Source organism: Mesoplodon densirostris, chromosome 9 (genome assembly GCF_025265405.1).
Source record: "Mesoplodon densirostris isolate mMesDen1 chromosome 9, mMesDen1 primary haplotype, whole genome shotgun sequence".
NCBI classification, from domain to species: Eukaryota; Metazoa; Chordata; class Mammalia; order Artiodactyla; family Ziphiidae; genus Mesoplodon; species Mesoplodon densirostris.
In genome coordinates, this window is record NC_082669.1 from 18,693,501 (window position 1) to 18,715,855 (window position 22,355).

Sequence of the window (22,355 nt, forward strand, 5' to 3'; positions counted from 1 at the left end):
AGCTGAGCTTGATACATCTGCTCACAGGAAGACAGAGAAGTTGTCTGAGGTGACAAAAAAGGTCGGGGGGTAGGGGGGTGGGCAGTGAGGGGAGACTTCAGAAGAAATGAGGAAATAAGGAGACAGCTGGTGATCCCAGCAAAGGAAACTGGGAAGATTAGCTAGAGGTGGAAAACTCCTGAACCAAGAAAAGAAGAGAAGTAGGTCTGGCAGGGTAGGAGTCTGGCAGTCCCATTTCAGAACAAGGGCCTTGTCACTCAGGGGTCTGGGAAGAAAGGAATGGAAGGAAGGAAAGGAAGGCGAGAAGGACAAATTGAGTGTAAAGGGCATCCCAGCCATGAGCTTTTTAGTGACAATGACAACAAGTCAGCTCAAACCACCTTAAGCAAAAAGAGACTCTCTGGGCTCCCAGATCTGGGAAAGTCAGGATAGGAGCTGACAGAGGGTTGCCAGCCCCCAAAACTCAAAGTTATAGGACCTTGTCTCTCCCTCTCCTCCCTCCCCCACGCCACCATCTCTCAGTTCTTTTCTCTTGTGGGTATATTGCCCTTACGGCTTCCCATCTCGGATGGGCTTCCTCTGTGCAGACAGGGAAGATGGCTGCCTGTATCTCAAAGCTTTCATTGTCTCAGCTCAGCGGCCCTGGAGCAAAGACAGACTACTGTATCCCAGCATCTGCCTGTCAGTGCCAAAGAAGAACTCTGATTGGCCCTCCTTGGATCCCAGGCCCACACTTTGAACCAGTCACTGCTGCTAGAGGGATGAAGCACTGTATGATTGGCCAGGCCTGGGTTAAATGCCCATACAGTGCTTTGGAATCTGGGTGGGACAAAGATGAATAGAACCACTTAGAATGGCAGTTACCCAAAGTAAAGAGATGTATTCTTACCACAACAAGGGAGGGCAGACTTGCTAGGAACATCAAGAGATGCTTCCTACTGAAGACTCCCAGAAAGAACTTCTGGAAATAATAATAGTCAATTTTATTATAATAGCAAGTATTCCTTGAGTGCTTACTATGTGACAGGCACTGTCCTAAGCCCTTTTTGTGTATTAAAAGCTCATACCATGCCTAGATACTATTATTATCACCATTATACAGAGGAGGAAACAGACACAGGTAGGTTGAGTCACTCGTCCAAGGGCCCACTGAAAATAAGCAGTAGAGCAAGGACTTCATCCAGGCAGTCTAAATGAACAGCCTGTGCTCTTAACCACTGACATAGGATCTGAGCAAGGTAGACATTTGAGAAATAAAAATAAAGTCAAATAAGAAAAAAGAGATTGAAGGAAGCCACGAAGGAGGGTTGATTAAATCCCCACAAAGAGGTTATAGGGCCTCCCTGGTGGCGCAAGTGGTTGAGAGTCCGCCTGCCGATGCAGGGGATACGGGTTCGTGCCCCGGTCTGGGAGGATCCCATATGCCGCGGAGCGGCTGGGCCCGTGAGCCATGGCCGCTGAGCCTGCACGTCCGGAGCCTGCGCGTCCGGAGCCTGTGCTCCGCAACGGGGGAGGCCACAACAGTGAGAGGCCCGCATACCGCAAAAAAAAAAAAAAAAAAAAAAAAAAAGAGGTTATAAACCTATCACAGCCAGTGATATTATACCACTTACAGACAGTTAGGACTTAGACACTTAGAACTAGACTATAAAAACACTGCTTGGAGAAGTCTGGAGGTAGGTACTGGAAGAGAAAGAAGAATGTGGAAGACCAGTCCATTGTATCCATGGGGAACTCAGATGAGGCTACTGATATTTTTTTCCAAATCTTTTCTATTTTGGTAAAATTTACCATCTTAACCATTTTTAAGTGTACAATTCAGTGGTATTAAGTACATTAACACTGTTGTACAACCATCACCACCATCCATCTCCAGATGTCTTACCATCTTACAAAAACTGAAACTCTGTACCAGTGAAACACTAACTCCCTATTCCCCTCCTCTCCCTGGGCCCTGGCCACAACCATTCTACTTTCTGTCTCTGTGAATGTGACTACTGTAGTATCTCATATAAGTGGAATTATATAGTATTTGTCTTTTTATGACAGGCTTATCTCACTAAGCAAAATGCCTTCAAGGTTCATTAACGTTGTACCATATGTCAGAATTTCCCTCCTTTTTAAGACTGAATAATATTCCATTGTATGTATATGCCACATTTTTGCTTATCCATTCATCCATCAATGGACAAGGCTATTGATTTGTTGTTGTTGTTGTTCAGTGGTGGAATAGGGAAGAATTTAGAACATGTTATTGTACTAGGGAAAGTAATAAATAGGCCGTTAGGCATCTTCTTCTGAAAAATACTCCTTGGACTTGCCTCAAATTAACGGCGGTAGACCAGGAGTAGAAGAAACCCCCATGTTCATTGCAGCCTTGTTTACAATAGCCAAGATATGGAAACAACCTAAGTGTCCATCGACATATGAATGGATAAAGAAAATGTGGTATATATACACAATGGAAGATCACTCAGCCATAAAAAAGAATTTCATCATTTTTAACAACATGGATGGAACTTGGGGCCATTATGCTAAGTGAAATGTCAGAAAGAAAGACTAGTACCATATGATCACACTTATATGTGGAATCTAAAACAGAAAACCAACCTCATAGATACAGAGAACAGATCGGTGGTTGCCAGAGGAGAAGGTTAGGGGTGGGCAAAATGGGCGAAGAGAGACAAAAGGTACAAACTTCTAACTATAAAATAAATAATTCATGAGGATGTAATGTACAGCATGGTCACTATAGTTAATAATACTGTATTGCATATTTGAAATTTGCTAGGAGAGTAAATCTTAAAAATTCTTACACACAAGAAATTATGTATGTGTGGTGATGGATGTGAATGTCTTATCGTGGTGATCATCTCCCAATATATACAAATATAGAACCATCACGTTGTACACCTGAAACTAATGTTGTATGTCAATTATACCTCAGTTTTTTTAAAATATGAAAGTACATGTGAAGCACTAAGTCAATAAACAAATACTGGTTACTATTAATACTATATTAGAAGTGTTAGTATTGGTCCAGGAACCTATATTCTTATTAGGGTTTTTCAATAAATTTATATAATGTGAAAAAAAATAGAAGGCATCAAAAACACTAAACCAAAGCTTCCTGTGACATACATAGGTTGCTTGGGTAACATGTATATCTTTATAATAAACCTGAAAGCATGAGGAAAGAGAATGCCTATAAAAAGCTTTTGGGACATGTACGGTGGTGGAGATGAGCCAGGCATTACTGCTCTCCTAGGAAATTAGTTGCTTGAAGACTGCTTCAGAAAGTGCGGTTCAGAAGAGTCAGCCCAGGAGCCTGTCCGTGGGGCGGCAGTGATCCTGGGAGGTTCTGACCCAGCTGTCATTCTCTGGGCACTGCCCTCCGCCCTTGCTGCCAGTGGCTTAGAGCCCCGTTACCCTTTGCCCCAAGGAGCATGTTGCAAGATAACTCAGACGTTCAAGTGCCCTCTAACTCTCCATGCTATTTCCACAGCTTTGAACTTGCACCCAATTTGCCCTTGTATTTCTCATCTGTGAATTTCTGCCAGTATTTTCTCTATTTCCTCTAGCCCCAAGGCCTCTCTGACCTCCTTAGGGGCCACTTCATTTTCTACAAAGACCCAGAGGAGCATTTGGATTGACCGGCTACATTCCGCCAAGCATCCAACTCTGGCTATAGCAATCTGCCCCAAGAAAGACCTTTAAACTTTCATTCAGTCCTGTCTTTTAACCTTTGTCATTTCTGAATATAAACATTAAGGCTGAGACTGAGAATGAGCTGTCCCTTTTCTCATCCCATTTCATTACATATGAAGCATTGTCCCATTTTAAGACATTTAGAGGCATTTCTCACATTCTAAAGTAACTGTGTTCAGCAACCCTCACAGAAAATTCTATTATATTCTTGTCTAATCTTATTTGCTAAAGTTTCAACCTGCTATTTGCTGAGGGAGAGATTGCTTCAATATTGATTGTCCTCCGGTATCTTTTCTTCCCTTCTGTTACGGTGATGGAACCCTTGATTGGTAGACATTTACGTAGATGTTCAGTAAAAAGATTGCATTGTTCAACCTCCTGTACCATTAAGTGTGGTCATGTTACTAAGAGCTGGCCAATTGCATGTGATGGGAAATATGTTCAACTCTGGGATGTGTCTTAATGGAGCAGCATGCCCATCATTCCTCCATTTTTGCAATGTGGGTATGGATGTAATGGTGTGTCCTACTGGACTGTGTGGGTAAGGGCAATATCCTAAGTATCATAGACCAATAAGGTGGAAAAAACTTGGATCCCTGAATGACCTCATGGAGCAAAACCTCCATCCCATGCCTGGGACCATCTACTTCCTGACTGTAACATGAGAGTAGATAAATTTCTACCCTGTGTAAGTCACAGTTACTTTGGGTCTCTGATAATGCAGCAGAACCTATATAATAAATACACTTGTAGATACACTTAATAGAGATGATCTTCAGTATACCAGATGTAGTGGAAATGTGTAGAGAATTTGAAGGAGGCCTTTCCTATGTTTGGGGGAATTCCCCATCACATAAGTCTCAGTGGAAGATCCTAATCCTTGATTTCACCATCCCTGGAAGTTTGGGCTCAGGTGTGTAATCCAGTCTTGGCCAATCAGATGCTTCTGCTCAGACTTTAAATCTGGAATGAATGAGGCAAAGAAGCTGGAAAGGTCAAGAATTCATTGTGCCCTGTGTAGCCCACAGGGGCACCCAAACATTTAGTGGGAACAGCAGACATATCCCTATCATGTGTCCTTTGGCATGATTTGGGCTCTGATTCTCACCTTGGTTCTGTGTGACCTTCCTGGAGATGCTGTGAATTACTCCAAGGGCCTTTTGTGAAATTGCTTTTTTGCTTAAATCAATCAGAATTCCTTTTGCTTGCAACTAAGAATGCTGACCCACATGCTCAGGTAAGAACTACCACACAATTAACTGTATATGTTTTTGCTTTTACAACTGTTTCACTTTAATAACATACTCATACGAACCACTAAAAGTTACTGGATATTTTTCAGCTTTGACCATCATATCGTGTGGTTTTTCATCTTCATACTAAAGACTAAAACTAGAAGGAACCCTGGGGACTGTCCTGCCCACTTCCTTCATTGAGGGACACTGAGACTTAAAGATATTCTTTCTCATTTCAGTGGATGAATCTCATTTCTATGCATGGTCTCTGATAACTTCTCCAACTAAATCGAAACCATTCCAGATTAAGGGCCTGTCTCTTCTTATGCTGAAAATTTATTTTAGAAATATAATGAGTTACTTCTGTGTTCCGTTACACAGACCACCGAAGGAAATAAAAAGACTATTGGGCCCAGAACCAATCCTAAGAAAACATCACCAATGGTCAAGAGACTTGAGAGGGGGACAGTTTATAAGTTTCCCTCAGGGCAGCCCTATTTATATGTATTAAAAACAAGCATGGCTTTTTTTTGGCGGTACGCGGGCCTCTCACTGTTGTGGCCTCTCCCGACAGGCTCCAGACGCACAGGCTCAGCGGCCATGGCTCACGGGCCCAGCCGCTCCGCGGCATGTGGGATCTTCCCAGACCGGGGCACGAACCCATATCCCCTGCATCGGCAGGCGGACTCTCAACCACTGCGCCACCAGGGAAGCCCAAGCGTGGCTTTTGAATTTACCTCTAATTATCTCCCATTCCTTGGCAAATAATGCTGGTCACTCTGTAGTATTTTAAAGTGGACAAATACATAGTTTTCCAATCTTTCTTGAACTGCTCTCAGACACCTCTTCTCTATGATGCAGTTTCGGTTTGTTGATGATTGCCTGCTTCCTTAAACTTCCATATCATTAAGGTAAAGCTGTCATGACTAAGTTTATACTCATACACATATCTCTTCTATATTATTTAGGATTAGGTTCAACTGTAAGAAACAGAAAAACTCTAAATTACCGTGGCTTGGACCAAGATATAAATCTGTTTCTCCCTCAATTAAGAGAGTCCAGAGGCAGCTGCTCGAGGGCAGTATCATCAAGCCTCAGGCTTCTTTGTTACTATTCTGCCACTTTAGCTTGTTGCCTCATGTTCCAAAATTGCTACTGAGTGCCAGTGATCACGTCTGCATGACACCCAGAAGAGATCAAAGAACTCTCTCTTTAAGGACACTGTCGGAAGGTTACACGATACTCCTTCTTATATCTCATTGGACAAAATACGGTTAAACCTAACTGTAAAGCAGACTGTGGAATATGGCCTTTTAGTGCAGTGATTTGCTATTCCAAATAAATTTGGGAAGAGGGAGAGAATGAACGTTGGGTAGTACTGTTTTGCTTTTCTGATAGATTCCATGTTGCTTTCTGAGTAATGGATTCAAGTAAAGTCAAGTGGAATAAAGAATATATAGTAATTAAGAGCCCAGTCACTGGAATCAGACTAGCCTATTTGCAAACTTACTAGGTTTGTAACTTTGTACAAAATACTTAACTTCTTTGAGGTTCTGTCTCTTCATCAGTAAAATGGAGACAGTGATGCCTACTTCATAGTGTTATTACACAGATTAAATGAGATTTTATATATATGGCAGATTAAAGATGGCCACAATCTCTTTGATATTCCTCCGATTGAGAGGTGAGGTCAGTGTCCATTCCCCCTTGAATCCAAGTGAGCCCTATGACTATTTTGACCACTAGACTATGGCAGAGGTGACTCTATGGCGCCCATTCAACATCATCTGATGCTGGAGTTGACCTAGTCACCACTGGCTGTGTGACCTTCTGAGGGTATAATACTAGCTGGAATTATTTTCCCTCTCTCATAATTTCACAGACTAGATCGAGTTAGAAAAGTATCCATATTTATAGTCCCAGCTTCTACTTCTATCTCTTGGAATCTTGTTCTTGGAAGCCAGCTGCCACCTAGGAAGTATGACCACCCAGAGGCCACCATGCCATGAGAAGCCTAAGCAATGCAGAGATGGGGGCCAAGGAGCACTGGGGGGCCAAACATGTGAATGCAGGTGCCATCTTGGAAGATACCTACTGAAAACCCCAGCTGCCCTAAGGGATGCCATGTAGATCCTAGACAGATTGCCCAGCAAAATAAAAATGTTGTTTTAAGCCACCAAGTTTTAGGGGTAGTTTGTGCACAGCAGTAGATAACTAGAACAATGTATATAATAAGCACATGGTAAGTGCTTGACTGGGGTGCTGACCCTGATTCAGGTTTAGCAGTGAGTACCCAGTGACTGTTTGGAAGTCCTCCAGCACAATGATGCCCCGGGTGAAAAATATCACACATTGATAAAGAAGCACATATATTACTTTATCACTCTTGTGTTTTTACTATTTTGATTTAGTTGGTTTCCTTTGTAATACTGTGCATTTTCTTTTACACAATTAAATACTTTATGCTGAGATAAAGTCCATAAATTTTCAATTAACTTCCAAAAGAATACATGACAAAAAAAAGGAATAAGAAAAAAAAAGAAATTAAGAATCCCTGTTGGATTGCCAATCATTAGAGAAATGCAAATCAAAACTACAATGAGGTACCACCTCACACTGGTCAGAATGGCCATCATCAAAAAGTCTACAAACAATAAATGCTGGAGAGGGTGTGGAGAGAAGGGAAACCTCTTGTACTGTTGGTGGGAATGTAAATTGGTAACTGCCAATTTACAGTATGGAGGTTCCTTAAAAAACTAAAAATAGGGTTACCATATATCCAGCAATCCCACTCCTGGGCATACATTGGGACAAAACTATAATTCAAGAAGATACATGCACCCCTGTGTTCATAGCAGCACTATTCACAATAGCCAAGACATGGAAACAACCTAAACGTCCATCGACAGATGAACAGATAAAGAAGATAAACACACACACACACACTCACACTCACTCACACACACAATGGAATGTTACTCAGCCATAAAAAAGAATGAAATAATGCCATTTGCAGTTACATGCACGGACCTAGAGATTATCATACTAAGCGAAGTAAGTCAGAAAGAGAAAGACAAATACCATGTGATATCACTTATATGTGGAATCTAAAATATGACACAGATGAACTTATCTACAAAACAAATAGACTCACAGATATAGAGAACAGACTTGTGGCTGCCGAGGGGGAGGGGGTCAGGGAGGGTTGGACTGGGAATTTGGGATTAACAAATGCAAACTATTATACAGAGAATGGATAAACATCAAGGTCCTCTTGTATAGCACAGGGATCTGTATTCAATATCCTGTGATAAACCAGAATGGAAAGCAGAGTCCCCTTCCTACCCGCCTCCACAGCTATACAGTGGACTGTATTTATTTTAAGCTCTACAGCTTAAAATAAATTTATTGTGTTAAGCCACTGAGATTTTAGAGTTACGTTATTTAGCCTACACTTCCTAGCAGAGTGTCTAATTATAGAAGAATACATTTATACCCATCAAAGAAAGCCTACCAGAAGGAGAGACTATGATGAGGACAGAAGAGTTCAGCCAGGCTAATATAAAAGGATGGGAGGGACTCTGAAGACTGTAGTCTGTCTCATAGATGACCTCCGCATGGCCCGTCCTGCCCTAGAGTCCCTTTTTACCCAGGCTCCACCGTCTCCCCCATGCAGACTCTTGGGCTCCTGGTCTTTTCCTTGAGGCCGACCTTTGGCCTCCTCTAGGCTTCTTCCAGGTTCGCTGAGAGCTGGCTGTCACTCAGTGCTGACCTCTGCTGCCTTTGAGCACTGGCCTCTGCCTCTCCTTGGCTCAGGTTGGTCTCCTTGGCTTCACCACATGCCTCATTCTCAGCCTTGGCTTTAGGTCTCCTGGCTTGAATCCCACCTAGGACCCAGAGGGTCCCCTGCCCAACATTGCCTGATGCTAGAGTTAACCCAGTCACCCTTGGTTGAGTGAACTTCTGAGGGTTAGTCCAACACTAGTTTGGATTATTTTTCCTTTCGCATAATTTCTTTGAGCTGAATAAGTTCGAAGAATGTCTGTATTTATGCTCTCAGCTGTTCATGTTATCAATCATATATCACATGAAAGAAAAAAAACCCTATTTATCAAGCACCTTACTGTCTGTCAACCAATGTGTGAAACACTTCTGCATTTCATTTAATCATTGCCAAAATGCTCGTTTGAGGGAGGTATTTTAGCTGCACATTTCCAGAAGGAAAAAAAAAATGAAGCGCTGTAAGATTAAGTTATTGCCTAAGATCGTACAGCTAGAAGTGAAGCAGGGAATCTGAACTAGATTCATCTCTTCCCACAGCCCATTCTCTTTCACTCCACAGTGTTGACTCCGACCACCCCATTCTGGTATGATTATTCAAACAAGGCATATAAAGTTCTAGGGGGGCCTGGGGAAAATAGAAAGTGCAAATGTACAGGACCTTTCCTGAGCATCAGACTATTTCATATTTCTCTTGATAACTTGAGTCATGAAACAGACATAAGACCATCATTTGCCAGTGACATTAAGGTGATCAGTTGAGCAGCAGTAAAACATAATCATGGTAGAATTTAATAAACACGAAACTTCAGAAGGGAAAATGCAAATGCACACTTCAGAGGATCAGTTCTGTAAAAGTTTACTAAACATATTCTCAGGTTCATAGTGACTCAGCAGGACAACCCTAATGATACATTTTGATGTTGGTGATAGTGTCGCATATTGTGGTGTTATTTTTTTGAAGTATGACTCCAGGAGTTGTTAGCAAAAGCATGACGTGCAGAGACCATGATGTAATTTTTCCACCCTGTTCAACCTTGGTCAGGACTTCATTGGATTATGTGGCCATTTTAGAGCCATTCAGTTGCGAGGAATATCTGAAGATCTTGGGCATGTTCCAGAGGCCAAGCAATAACAATTATTAGCTTGGGGTAAAGAGCCTTATTAACAAAGCCAGGGGACCAGGGTTATTGAGAAGGAGAAGAGATCAGTGATTAGGATGAAAAATCAGGAATTTCAGTCACTGTAGTAGTGTTTTTCTAAGTGTGCCCCAGAGCCATACCCATCAGCATCACCTGAGATGCATGTAAGAAATGCAAATCTTGGGAAAATCCCAAACCTACTAAACCAAATTTCTGTTGTGGGAGGAGAAAACCCCACAAGGATTATGCACACTGAAGTTGAGAATTTGTGCCAGTGGTTCTCAGCCTTAGCTGCACGTTGGAATTACCCGGAGACCCACCTCAGAAATTCTGATTAATTGGTCTGGGATGACTCCAAGACATCAGACTTAAAAGCTCCCCAGGTGATTGTAATGTACACCCAAGGTTGACAGTCTCTGCTTTGTGCTAAAACGTAATGCCAGCAGGCAACTGTCCAACTTCCATTGAATCTAGTTTAACACTTTAACTAGATAATTCCTTAAAATTTGTGTCACCTTTCCAACATAAACGCATTTTTTTTTTTTGCCGTACGTGGGCCTCTCACTGTTGTGGCCTCTCCCATTGCGGAGCACAGGCTCCGGACGCGCAGGCTCAGCGGCCATGGCTCACGGGCCTAGCCGCTCCGCGGCATGTGGGATCTTCCCGGACCGGGGCACGAACCCGTGTCCCCTGCATCGGCAGGCGGACTCTCAACCACTGCGCCACCAGGGAAGCCCGCATTTTCTTTTTATAAGTGATTTGTCTGTTCTCTTAATCAGGACCTGAGACTCAAAGTGATTGTGAACAAAGTTATTATTTTCTCAGTTCTGGAGACTTCACTCTCCCTTTCATTCCAGTTTTTCTCACACAGTGGCTGTGAGGTATGACAAAGAAAAATATTATAGAGTGCTTTTAAACAATGGTGTATGTCAGAGCCCCTTGGTCCTCACTGTGGTCTTGCTATTCTCGGTGGTCCTGCATCGTATTCAACTCCAGGTAGAAAATCTGCTCATTAGAATTGAAGACGATGAGTGCAAGTTTATTTGAAGACATATTTGATCAGAACCCAGAGAGCAGGTGCTTTCCCATTTGGAGAAGTGTCCTCGTGGTTATCAGGTACAGCAGACAACTCTTCCATATCAGAAAAGGAACAATTACTGCTGCCGATATTAGCCATTTGAGCCTTAGATTAAACTGGAGTCGTTTACCAGGGAGCTTTGCACTCTGGACCTTATCTGATTATGTGATGACATTAATTGGCCCCTGAAGGTACTTGACTGGATTTTTGGTAGAGACTCTTCCCTTACACTCCTGAAATTACACTTTAGAGAACTCTTTTTTCTGTATAGATGTGTAATTTTGCACATTATCTTTGTTTAAATTGTGGTAAAATACACTTAACATAAAATGCAGTATCATAGCCATTTTTCTGTGTACAGATCAGTAGTGTTAAGTACATTCACATTGTGCAACCAACCTCCAGAATTCTTTGCACCTTGCAAAACTAAAACTCTACCCATTAAACAACTTCCTATTCTCCCCTCCCCACAGCTGCACATATCTTTTGAACAGGAGAGTCATCAGTTTAATCTTCTTTTTAAAAAGTGTCCTAAAATTCATTGGTTTACTTAGTTTTAGCCACATTTGCCAGTCCAATCTTATGAAATCAAAATATTTTCTTTCTCCTTCACGGGTCCACATATCACTGAGGTAAGACATCACATACTCCAAAAACAAAAACATCCTGGTTTTTCTTTAAATAAAATGTCCACTTAAGTTAAATGTCCATTTAAAAAAGAATAAAAGTGGAATACTATAAATTGAATTTCTCTTGAGAGAAAATCTAAAATTTTGATAATACCTGTGCTGGAGAAATAATAACTCTCAAATATTGGTGGGAGAGAAAACTAATTCAACAGATTAGACAATCTATGTCAAAATTTCAGTTGTAGATATCTTTTCACCAGCTATTCAACTGCCAAGTCTTTACAGATATATTCACAAAAAATAAAAACAACTTAAATGTTAATCAATAGGAAACTGGTTAAATACTTTCTGTATACAATATAATGAACTATTATACAACTGTTAAAAATAGTGGGATAGGGTTTCCCTAGTGGCGCAGTTGAGAGTCCGCTTGCCGATGCAGAGGACACAGGTTCGTGCCCCGGTACGGGAAGATCCCACATGCCGCGGAGCAGCTGGGCCCGTGAGCCATGGCCGCTGAGCCTGCGTGTCCAGAGCTCCGCAATGGGAGAGGCCACAACAGTGAGAGGCCCGCGTAACGCAAAAAAATAGTGGGATAGCTCTGTGTGTGCTAATATGGGAAGATCTGCCATTATATATTTAAAAATATATAATGAAGTGAGTGTGAACATTTTTAATTATATACATAGACACACACACATATAAATACAGGTGTCTGGGGATACATTCCCTTTTCTTGAAGGATATACAAGTAATTATTAACAATTGGCCCTTTGGGGGAATTCCCTGGTGGCGCAGTGGTTAAGAATCCACCTGCCAACGCAGGGGACACCGGTTCGAGCCCTGGTCTGGGAAGATCCCACATGCCACAGAGCAACTAAGCCCATGCACCACAACTACTGAGCCTGCACTCTAGAGCCTGCAAGCCACAATTACTGAGTCTATGCGCCTAGAGCCCGTGCTCCACAAGAGAAGCCACCACAATGAGAATCCTGCTCACCACAATGAAGAGTAGCCCCCGCTCGCCGCAACTAGAGAAAGCCCACGTGCAGCAACGAAGACCCTATACAGCCCCAAATAAATAACTAAGTAAATAAATAAATAAATAAATTTGTAAAAAAAAATATTGGTCGTTTGGGAAAAGAGGCTGGTGATTGGGGAGGGGTGTCAGTGGGAAGGAGCACATCTATTTTTCATTTACACCTCTCAGCACTATTTGAATTTTTTAAAACATGGGCTTGTATTACTTTAAAAAGGTTTTAAATGTCAACATAGTTATCTAGTCAGTGAGATTATGCAACATTTAAACTTTACTCTTTATCATTTTCTCTATATAAAGAAGTACATTTTAAAAAAACTGTTCACTTGAAAAGCAAATCAATAAAACATGAAATTTTATTTCATGACTTAGATATTTGGGCAAATAATTACTTTCATGACCAGTTTAAGTCATATAGTCTTCCATGTTTTATGTCTCTACAATAAAAAACCAAATCAAACTAAATCAACCAAACAAACAAACCCTGTTTTATTTTCTTTTTTGACAAGAGAATAAATGGCATTTACTAAAAATCCCCTCAGTTTCCTTCTTAATGTTCTGCAAAATGTCTTTGTAGAAGCTTTGTAATTTTATTATTTATTTAAGCTTTAGTATAGGATTCATAATTTTCTATAGATTTTGCTTAGACAGTTTTGCTCAAAGATTCTGTTGTTCCATTGAATAGAATATGACATCTATGGATCTCTCAGGGTATGAGACACTTGAAGATTGCCCTTGCAATAACGTTGTCTTTTATTAAGATTGCCCCTTTTTCTTCTTCCAGTCTGGGAGTTAAAAAACTTTGTTGCAAGTGAAAATATTCTACTTTTCTCAGGTCAAAAAGACATAGTCTTAATATCCATACTCTTAACACTCAGTGCAGTAGAACAAAAGGTCTTCCTACCACTGGAAAGAAGCTCAGGATTTCCATATATAAGAAAATATTTCCTTTTTTCTGTTGTGAATGGGACATGTGATATCAATTATCTGGTTATTATAGTTAACATAATGTTTGTCTCCAGGCATGAATAAACACATTGAAGAGCTATACAAATCAAAGGTGTCCTGTAAATCAGCAAATAAGCCACACTGTTGTAACAGATCAGTTCTTGATGACTTTATAAAAGAAGATATTTTTGTTTAAAACAGATCACTTTGAAAGACAATAAACAAAACTCAAGCTCACTCTTAGTTACCAGAATATTAGAGTTACAGAGAAGTCCAAGCTACTCTATATAATTTTAAATGGTGTTCCTAATTGAACTCATCCTACTGTGTCCCAGCATAAAAATGCAGAATGTACTTAGTTAGAATTGAGTAATACTCATTGGAAAATAAATTTCTGGCAAATGTACAAACTATGTGTGGTTCCCATAGAATTAAACAAAAATAGATCTTGTTCAAAATAACAATAAAAATCCCATGGGACTGACTAATAAAAGATGGCTGGCACAATTTGAATTCCGTTACAAAGGCTAACGAAGAACTTTAAAAAGTGGTAACAGTAGAATCATCATTCTTTGTAGCTGTGGCAGCCATCTTGGAACTACCCTGGTGACCATGACTTCAGAGAATTCAGGCTACTAACCACACTGGAAAAAACAAAGCTTGTTTCTCTGTATTTTGGGATTTTAACAAACCAATAGTGGACTGTACAGACACCGCAGACTTTAGGCGTTATGCTGATTAGGGAAGAATCATACCTTAATTACAACTTCTTGTTTATGTGTGCTAAAGTTTCTTAAATTTTATTCCATTGATCAGAGGTTTTTCTTGCTCTCAGATTCTAAAAGAAGAATAATGTGATCAGAATATATTGTTCTTTAAGTTTTTTTACCTAAGGATGACGATTATCACATCAGATTTTCAATTCACTTTGCTTACTATAAATATAGCATAGTCCCAAACCCCTTCCACTGTCATATAATTTTTACTGTATTCAATAATAGCAATTGATTTATAACCATAGCTAAATGGTTATATAATTTGTATATAGTTATAAGAATTTTCGTATAATAAGCTCAGTAATCAGGAAAAAATCCTTTATTCTGAATATGTGTCTTGGAAAATACAGTCATTTAAAATATAGTAATGATTCCAATGTGCCTACTTTGTTCTCTGGGAAGAGTCTCCTAAGAGATATCAGGAGGAAAAGGTTCCAGTAAGGAACGCATAAAATGCAAACAATTTGTGTGTATGTATAAGTGTCAGTTAGCAGGTTTGCCCTTGGAAATGTCTGGATGGGGTTATTCCCCACTCCCCAATCCTTTCTAAAGAGAAGAAAAAAATTTCTGCTGGCTGCTGTTGGTAGGACAAATGACCAGGTCCATCCAAGCCCCAGCAGACTAGAGAGGAGTTCTCCACAGGACCTCACTCCTGCTGGTGCACAGGGGTCCTGTCTTCCCATCTCAGTGGTCTTTGAGTGGCCATGAGGTACCACGGAGTCATAGCTAGTATCAGGGAAATTGTCTCTCAAAACTGGTTGGACATACTACAGTATGTGTTTAGAATGGTGTTATTACTGAGATGTATGGTGGCAGAGTGGAAAGAACGTGGATTTTGATGTTAGACCCAAAGTTAATATCTTGGTTCTACCTTTTCCACCTGTGTCATCTTATACAAGTCATTTATCTAAGCCTTAGTTTCTGCATCTATAAGACAGGGATAATAATTATTTCATAGATTTTTGGAGAGGAGTGAATGTGATTACATTTTTAGTGTGTCTTACATATAAAAATATAAAAGTATAACTGCTGTAGAGTCACATTAGATCCAGTCCTTGAGGCAGTGCCAGACAAGACATGAGGAAATGCTTTCTCCCTGCGGCCATTTTCCCTGACACACAACATAGACAAGTATGATTTCTGAGGGGCTGTAAGGGGTATGTCCACCATGCTGATGGGAACCCATTGAGGTTTGCCTTGCTAATGGCAGAGAGAAAACTAGTTAGAGTAGACAACGTTCTCCTTGCAGCCCCAAATTCCTACCACTGGGCTAGCTGATGCTTGAAATTCTACAAGTAGAGTTTCGTTCCTTAGTTCCCTAATTAGAATACCCCTGAGAAAGAAAACATATCAGACCTTTCTACGTTATTTTCTTTTTCTGCCTCTTGGGAGAAAGGACTTGACCAAATCCTTTCTTGAGAGCAGTGTTATAGAGAATACGAGCCATTGGGTAAGGAGAAAACAGAGGAGGGAAAAATCACTAGTCAGCTTCTCTTGGGTCATGTGAAATAGTTAGCTCCCTCTGTCCTGGGAACATTCTCACCATTAACTAGTAAAGAATCCTAGAACTAGTGCTTTAAAGGAATTGTTGCGTTAGCTAGACTTGGAGATGAAATGTCATTTTCTGCAATTCCTCCATAACTAAGTTGTCTTTTACTCAAGATTCTGATATAATGACACATCCTAGAGGCTTAGGAAAGATATCCCTGTGATAGTCTACATTCTTAGTGCAGACATTATATGTAAAACAGGAGTGCAAGTCTTTTCTCTACAAACACTGGAGAACAGAAACCAGTTCATCCTCCATAACACTGTTCAACTGTTCTGAACAAACTGCTGATAACTTCTTTAGTGCTTCTATTTTCCTCTCTTACTGGTAGATCAAGTTCTTCAAGGCCCAGGACTCAGGCTGGCTTACTTCCTCCTGTCTTTATCAGGGCAACTGCAGCAGGAGCTACAGTGGCGGCAGCTTTGATAGCCCTCCCTATCTCTGTCCCTCTTTTCCTAATTGCAACTTGGATGTGGTCACCCTTTTCCTTTCAGATGCACCTACAGGAACATGACAGCTTAGGCTGCTATTTTGCTGTAATGCAAAACTACATTTTAAACATTGCAGTAATTCCACAGTATTTGAAATTACCGTATTTATACCTCACATATAATATCTCACATGTTATGGATAAGTTAGAAAGGTCCCCAAAATGAAGGTGATACCTGCTTTAAACAAAAAAAATCCCTGGATGGTGACTAGTGTTAACAATACTGTACTGTATACTTGAAAGTTGCTAAAGATATTAAATGTTCACACACACACACAAAAGTTGGGGAGTAAGGGGAGGGGGAATTGGATGGAGGTAGTCATAAGGTACAAACTTCCAGATATAAGATAAATAAGTCCTGGGGATGTAACGTACAGCAGGATGGCTAAAGTTAACACTGCTGTATGGTATATAGGAAAGTTGCTATAAGAGCTGATCCTAAATCTTCTTAACACAAGGAAAAAACTTTTTTTTTTTTTGGTAACTATATGAGGAGATAGATGTTAACTAAACTTGTGGTAATCACTTCACAATACATGTATGTCAAGTCATCATGCTGTAACTTTAAACTTATGTAATGTTGTATGTCAGTTGTATATTAATAAAGCTGGAAAAAATACCTATTTATTGTCAGGAGTAAAAAATAGTAATAATAATTCAATTGATGCTTGAATAGTAGTCTATGTGAGATGTTCTGGGATATAGTCTTTGACTAAAATATTTTTCTCATTTAGTCCAATAGTTGGATATAAACTTAGTTGACCTGGTTCTCAGGATAGCTGGAGCCTTTTGTTAGGGCTCAGCCCTAGACCTCCATTCTCCATACAACCGAAGAGCAATATGGATGCTACGTAGCCTAAGAGCTTCACGTTGCCATGGGAAACATGGCAGCCAGCCGAAGAAACCCATGCAACTCCTGTGCAGTTTGCTCAGAGCTCCTTCTTTCAAGTTCCTCTGCCTTGACTGCTACTGAGCCTTCTCCCTCAGTCACCCAGTTTGTTGTACCTTGCCTCTCTAGAAAATAAGTCCCTTTAATTTATGACCCAGCTATCTCTAGAAACTCGAAGTGCTTTAGAGACATTTTCTCATTCAACCTGCAATAGACCCAGAGGACACAGAGTTCCGTTATTGCAACAATGAAAATTAGGTGCACATAGTCTAAAATATTTGCACATAGCAAGCTGATAAAGCTTCTGAGACAGGAATCAAAGCCTAATCCACTAAAATGTGATTGCCTCATTTCTTTAGGACCCAAGATTTTTGGGGTGTGCCATCACTGCAAAAGTATATGAGGCAATGCTCATCAAAATGAGCTTACCAGGGCTTCCCTGGTGGCGCAGTGGTTGAGAGTCCGCCTGCCGATGCAGGGGACACGGGTTCGTGCCCCGATCCCGGAAGATCCCACATGCCGCGGAGCGGCTGGGCCCGCGAGCCATGGCCGCGGAGCCTGTGTGTCCGGAGCCTGTGCTCCGCAACGGGAGAGGCCACAGCAGTGAGAGGCCCGCGTACAGCAAAAAAAAAAAAAAAAAAAAAAAAAAAAAAAAGAGCTTACCAAAAGTGAGGATAAATGCTACTTAATAAATGGAAAGAACTTCCTTTCTGATAGAATTCAACAAGCATGAGATTGTCACAATCAGAATCAGTTATCTTTTCCAAATTTAGGTGACCTTTTCTAAGTGGAGCAATTGAAGTCTAATTAAACACAAAGAAGCTACGATTTCACTCAAGAATCAATTTATACATCCAAAAATTATTTCAGTGCCAAGGCTCTGCTTACTTTTACCTGAAAAATAATTAATAGAGGATTTTTTAAATGTTGGATGTGCACACTGAAGTATCTGATATATTCTCACAAAGAATATATGCAGGGGTTTTATTAGCTACTTTTAGGCGTCAAAGACGAATAAAAGACTTGAAGAATAAAGTCATCGATAACGAAAGCTGCCATCAATTTTGCATGGGAGAACTAGTCACCTAATTAGCTAGGGAGATAAAAATGTTCCTTACCAGACTGTACCTTTCATTTGTGACAGAGGGGATGGGTGGAGGATCAACAACAGGCTTCTTAGCCAAGATCAACTTAGCTTCAGGAACTCCACGGAGAGGATTAGCATAATGAGAAGAACTGAGAAGGATCCAGCATGTTCTTTTCTCTGACCTGATAGAAGCAAGTAGTGAAATATTCTCCTCAGGCCTGGTGTGTCCCTATTCACCACCATTCCTCACACTAAGGAAGGTTTAGGCATTTAATAACAATAGCAGTTCTTACACTTAGATGGGACTTAAAGTGTTTTCAAAACACTATCCTATCCTTTCTTGTTTTGTCCTCACCCAGCCCATTATCTCCTTTTACCAAATGCAGACACATTCCGTCTCTCTGAAATCCAGGCTGCAACCCCTCTTCAGCACCATGTTGAGATACAACCCAGAGGTGGGGGCAGATAGGAGGAAAACATCTGTGCCCCAGCCCCTCAAAGGCTGAGAGCAGAGTTACAGCCTGACACAAGGTCAGATTCTTACAGGGGCAGACAATCTACTGGACCTCTGGAGGGCATTAAGGACAGAGGCTTCTGTGCCCTCCTGCCCCCAAATCCCTCCTTTGTAGGCTGAGTCACTGTGTCAGATGAAGCAGAATGTGTACTGTTGTGAAATAGGCCCTGTAAGGTATCCCAACCTTCCAACTTCACACAGTGTGTGCAGACTAGCCCACTGCAGAGTATGTCTAGAGCAATCAGTGCAGCTCAGACTGGATCGGTGGCAGCACACAGAACCCATCATGAGGTCCACCATGAAAAACTGTACATTCTGACTCCAAATGTACATAGACAGTAGTTCCTCCCCGTCCTAAATTAAGTTAAAACAAAACACATTCAACATTTTCCAAGAAACAAAGCATGAATCCATTTTATAGATCAAAGAATACCAAGGTAACTACTGGCAGTGGGTTTCAGAGAGATATACCTTCATTTTGAAATTGAACCAAAATTCACATCTTAACCTCCTGAAAATAGGGTGGTTTTTTTTTTTCTTCAGAAAATTCCTAGGTTTTGGTTGCAGTGGTAGAGTGTGACACCTATTGGAAAGACCACCTTGCTTTGGCACACATGTTACTTTGGATAGTGATGCCAAAAACTCAGCCTCTGTGCACCAGTGCCGAATCAAGTCTTGGAGACCGAGTTTTGGGTGAAGTAAGAAAGAATAGCTTTATTGCTTTGCCAGGCAAAGGGGAACACAGTGGGCTCTTGCCCTTGAAACTGTGTGTCCCAATCCGGGAGGCTGTGGTGAGGAGTTTTATAGCAATGGTTCAGAGGTGGGGTTGCTGATAAGATTAGGGTGTGTGCAGGGCCTGCACTCCTTTAATCTGGTCTCAGGTGATCTCTTGAAGACTTCTCTGGTTCCTTTAATCTGGCCTCAGGTGGTCTTCTCTGGAATGAAGAATGCTGACATGCTCCATTTGTTGGGGGTTTTAGTTCTGTAAAGAGCTCAGAGATATTGTTATGTGTATCCCTTGAAGCAGAACCAGGACCCTGCTACAAGGCTGCATTATTGTTTCTTGGCTGCTCCTTCCTTGTCTGCATTCCCTCCCTTCCCTGATTAGCAATGGTTTGAATCTGCCCTTTGGAACTCAGAGAAGGTCATGGAGGCTGGAGTCTTTTCCCTACAAACAAGAAATGGGGACATGGAATGTCTTCCGTGCCCAGGAGCCAATAGGGTCCTGCTCGATTTCAATAGCATCACGTCTCCCAAATGCCCCATAAGAAGTAGTTTCCTGTTTTATGTACAGGTAGAGATTTCTGCCCGTCACTGTAGCATTTTTCATTTTATAATTTCAAAATACTTTGAAATACTGTTATTACCACCATATTTTTACAAAAAGGAAGCTGAAGCCTGAAAAGACTGTCCAACAATTAGAGTTAGTTTAGAGCAGAGGTTGTCAAAGTGTGGGCAGAGGATCCCTGCAAGCCCCTGAGACCCTTTGGTGGGTCTTTGAGTGCTTCCTTTCCAATCACATATCTGTGTGAGGTGGGATTTTCTTCAGATACTTCAACCAAAACTATATATGGTAATGGTGTCGATGTAGAAGCAGATTGGAGAATCCAGTTGCCTTTAGTTAGCCTAGACATTAAAGACATTAGCAAAATATAAAACGATGCCATTCTTCTCACTGAATTTTTTTCTCTGCAAAATATACTTATGTGTCATCAAATATGTTAATATGTAATAGGCTCTTTATTGTTACTTTAAAATGAAACACTAAGTATTTTTTAATTGCTCAGTTTTAATTTCTAATATGATAAATAACAATAGCTATAGCTGATGTAAACAAAAGCTCTTTGGGGTCCTCAATAAATTTTTAAAGGAATCTTGATACTAAAACATTTAAGATCTGCTGGGTGAGGGAATAAAACTCCGTTAAAAGAGAAAGTCAAATCCCATTATCAAAAGAGAATTAGAAGGATGGATTTGAAATTTAAGTGAAGAGATCAATGTTGTAGTTAAAGGAAGAAAGAATTCTGAAAGAAAAAAGATATTTTCAGTAAGACTAAGAAAAAGATAATGTTTTAAGCAAAAGATCCATATGCAAGGACCAAAGAACATGGAAAAACAAAATTCAAGCAATGACCCTCTCCTTCTGAGACTTTTGTGGGAATTTGCTTTTGAAGGGGAATTTGGGTGTATTGTGCTAGTAGACTGATAGCAAAATCACCGGGAAGAAAGGGAGTGTTGTTAGTAATGGAAGCGTTGTGAATGGATCAAGATATTTATAAGTCTAAGATCTGTTAGCTAAATTAACATGAGATCTCAAGTTGACAAATGAGTTGATTTTAATTAAACGACAAGTCAGGATCCAACTTAAATGTTTAACAACTGTAAATTGGTTAACTACATGAATACATCCTTACGATGGCATATTCAGCCAATTATGTTCTGGAAAAATATTTAATGACTTAGAAAAATATTCACAAATCAAAAAGCAGGTTACAAAACAATATTTGGAAAAATGTAAGTATAGAAAAAAGATAGGAAGGCTGTAAACCAAAATTGTTAATACAATCTCTGAATGATAATACTATGGGTGATTATTATTACATTTTCCGTGTTTTACTGTGTATTTTAAATTTCCCAAAACAATGATAACAACGATAATAATAGTACAAAAGTTTTGTTTTGGTAGAGATGCCTAACATTCTTGTTTAGCCCCAATTTGGAGCTATCTCTTACCCAGATAAACCACACCCATTGACTCCCCCTTCCTTTTAACAAATAGCCCCAGGAAGTCAGTCTCTGCCTTCCACTTACAAGGGCCGAGGAGCACTTTGTACTGGTTTTGAATTCAGCAGCTCCAGCATGTGCTAATTGATTTTATTCTGCAACTTTAGAATTAGATGGTTTGGAGCAGAATAATGAACTCTCCCCAAAGTAATGAGTGCAAATTAATGAAGTATATCCCCAGGATTTCCTGTAAGAATCTTTCATTACAGTGATAGTTAGGAGTTTTTACAAGTACTTATCATAAATAATTTATTGCCTCCAGTGGCATGCTAAATACCTTAACTGACTGTTACTATGGGAACATCAGTGTCCATATACAGTTTAATTCTATTCCCGGAAGCTGAAATAAAAGTCGGCATTATCTTAACATTACAAATGTGAGGATTTAGGCATTCAAAAGCTAAGTAGCTGGCTAAAATCCAACAACAAGTCAGAGAAAGAGCTGAAACTACCCTGCTGACACCTAAGTGGGGACACTTGTGCTAGAACTGGGAGCCTCCTCAAAGGGTGTGCATGGTCTGCGAGCTTGGTTTGGCACAGACTCTTCAATACTAGGTTGATACCAGGACAGCCTATCACAAGCTCAGGGTGGGTGCTGATAGTCTTGTTACCTAGAAGCAGTCTACAAGAGGAAGAAGAGGGTGGGACTCCAAGGCTCTGCATTACCATTAAGGGTGAAGCTAGCAAACCAAGGCACTGAGAAAGTA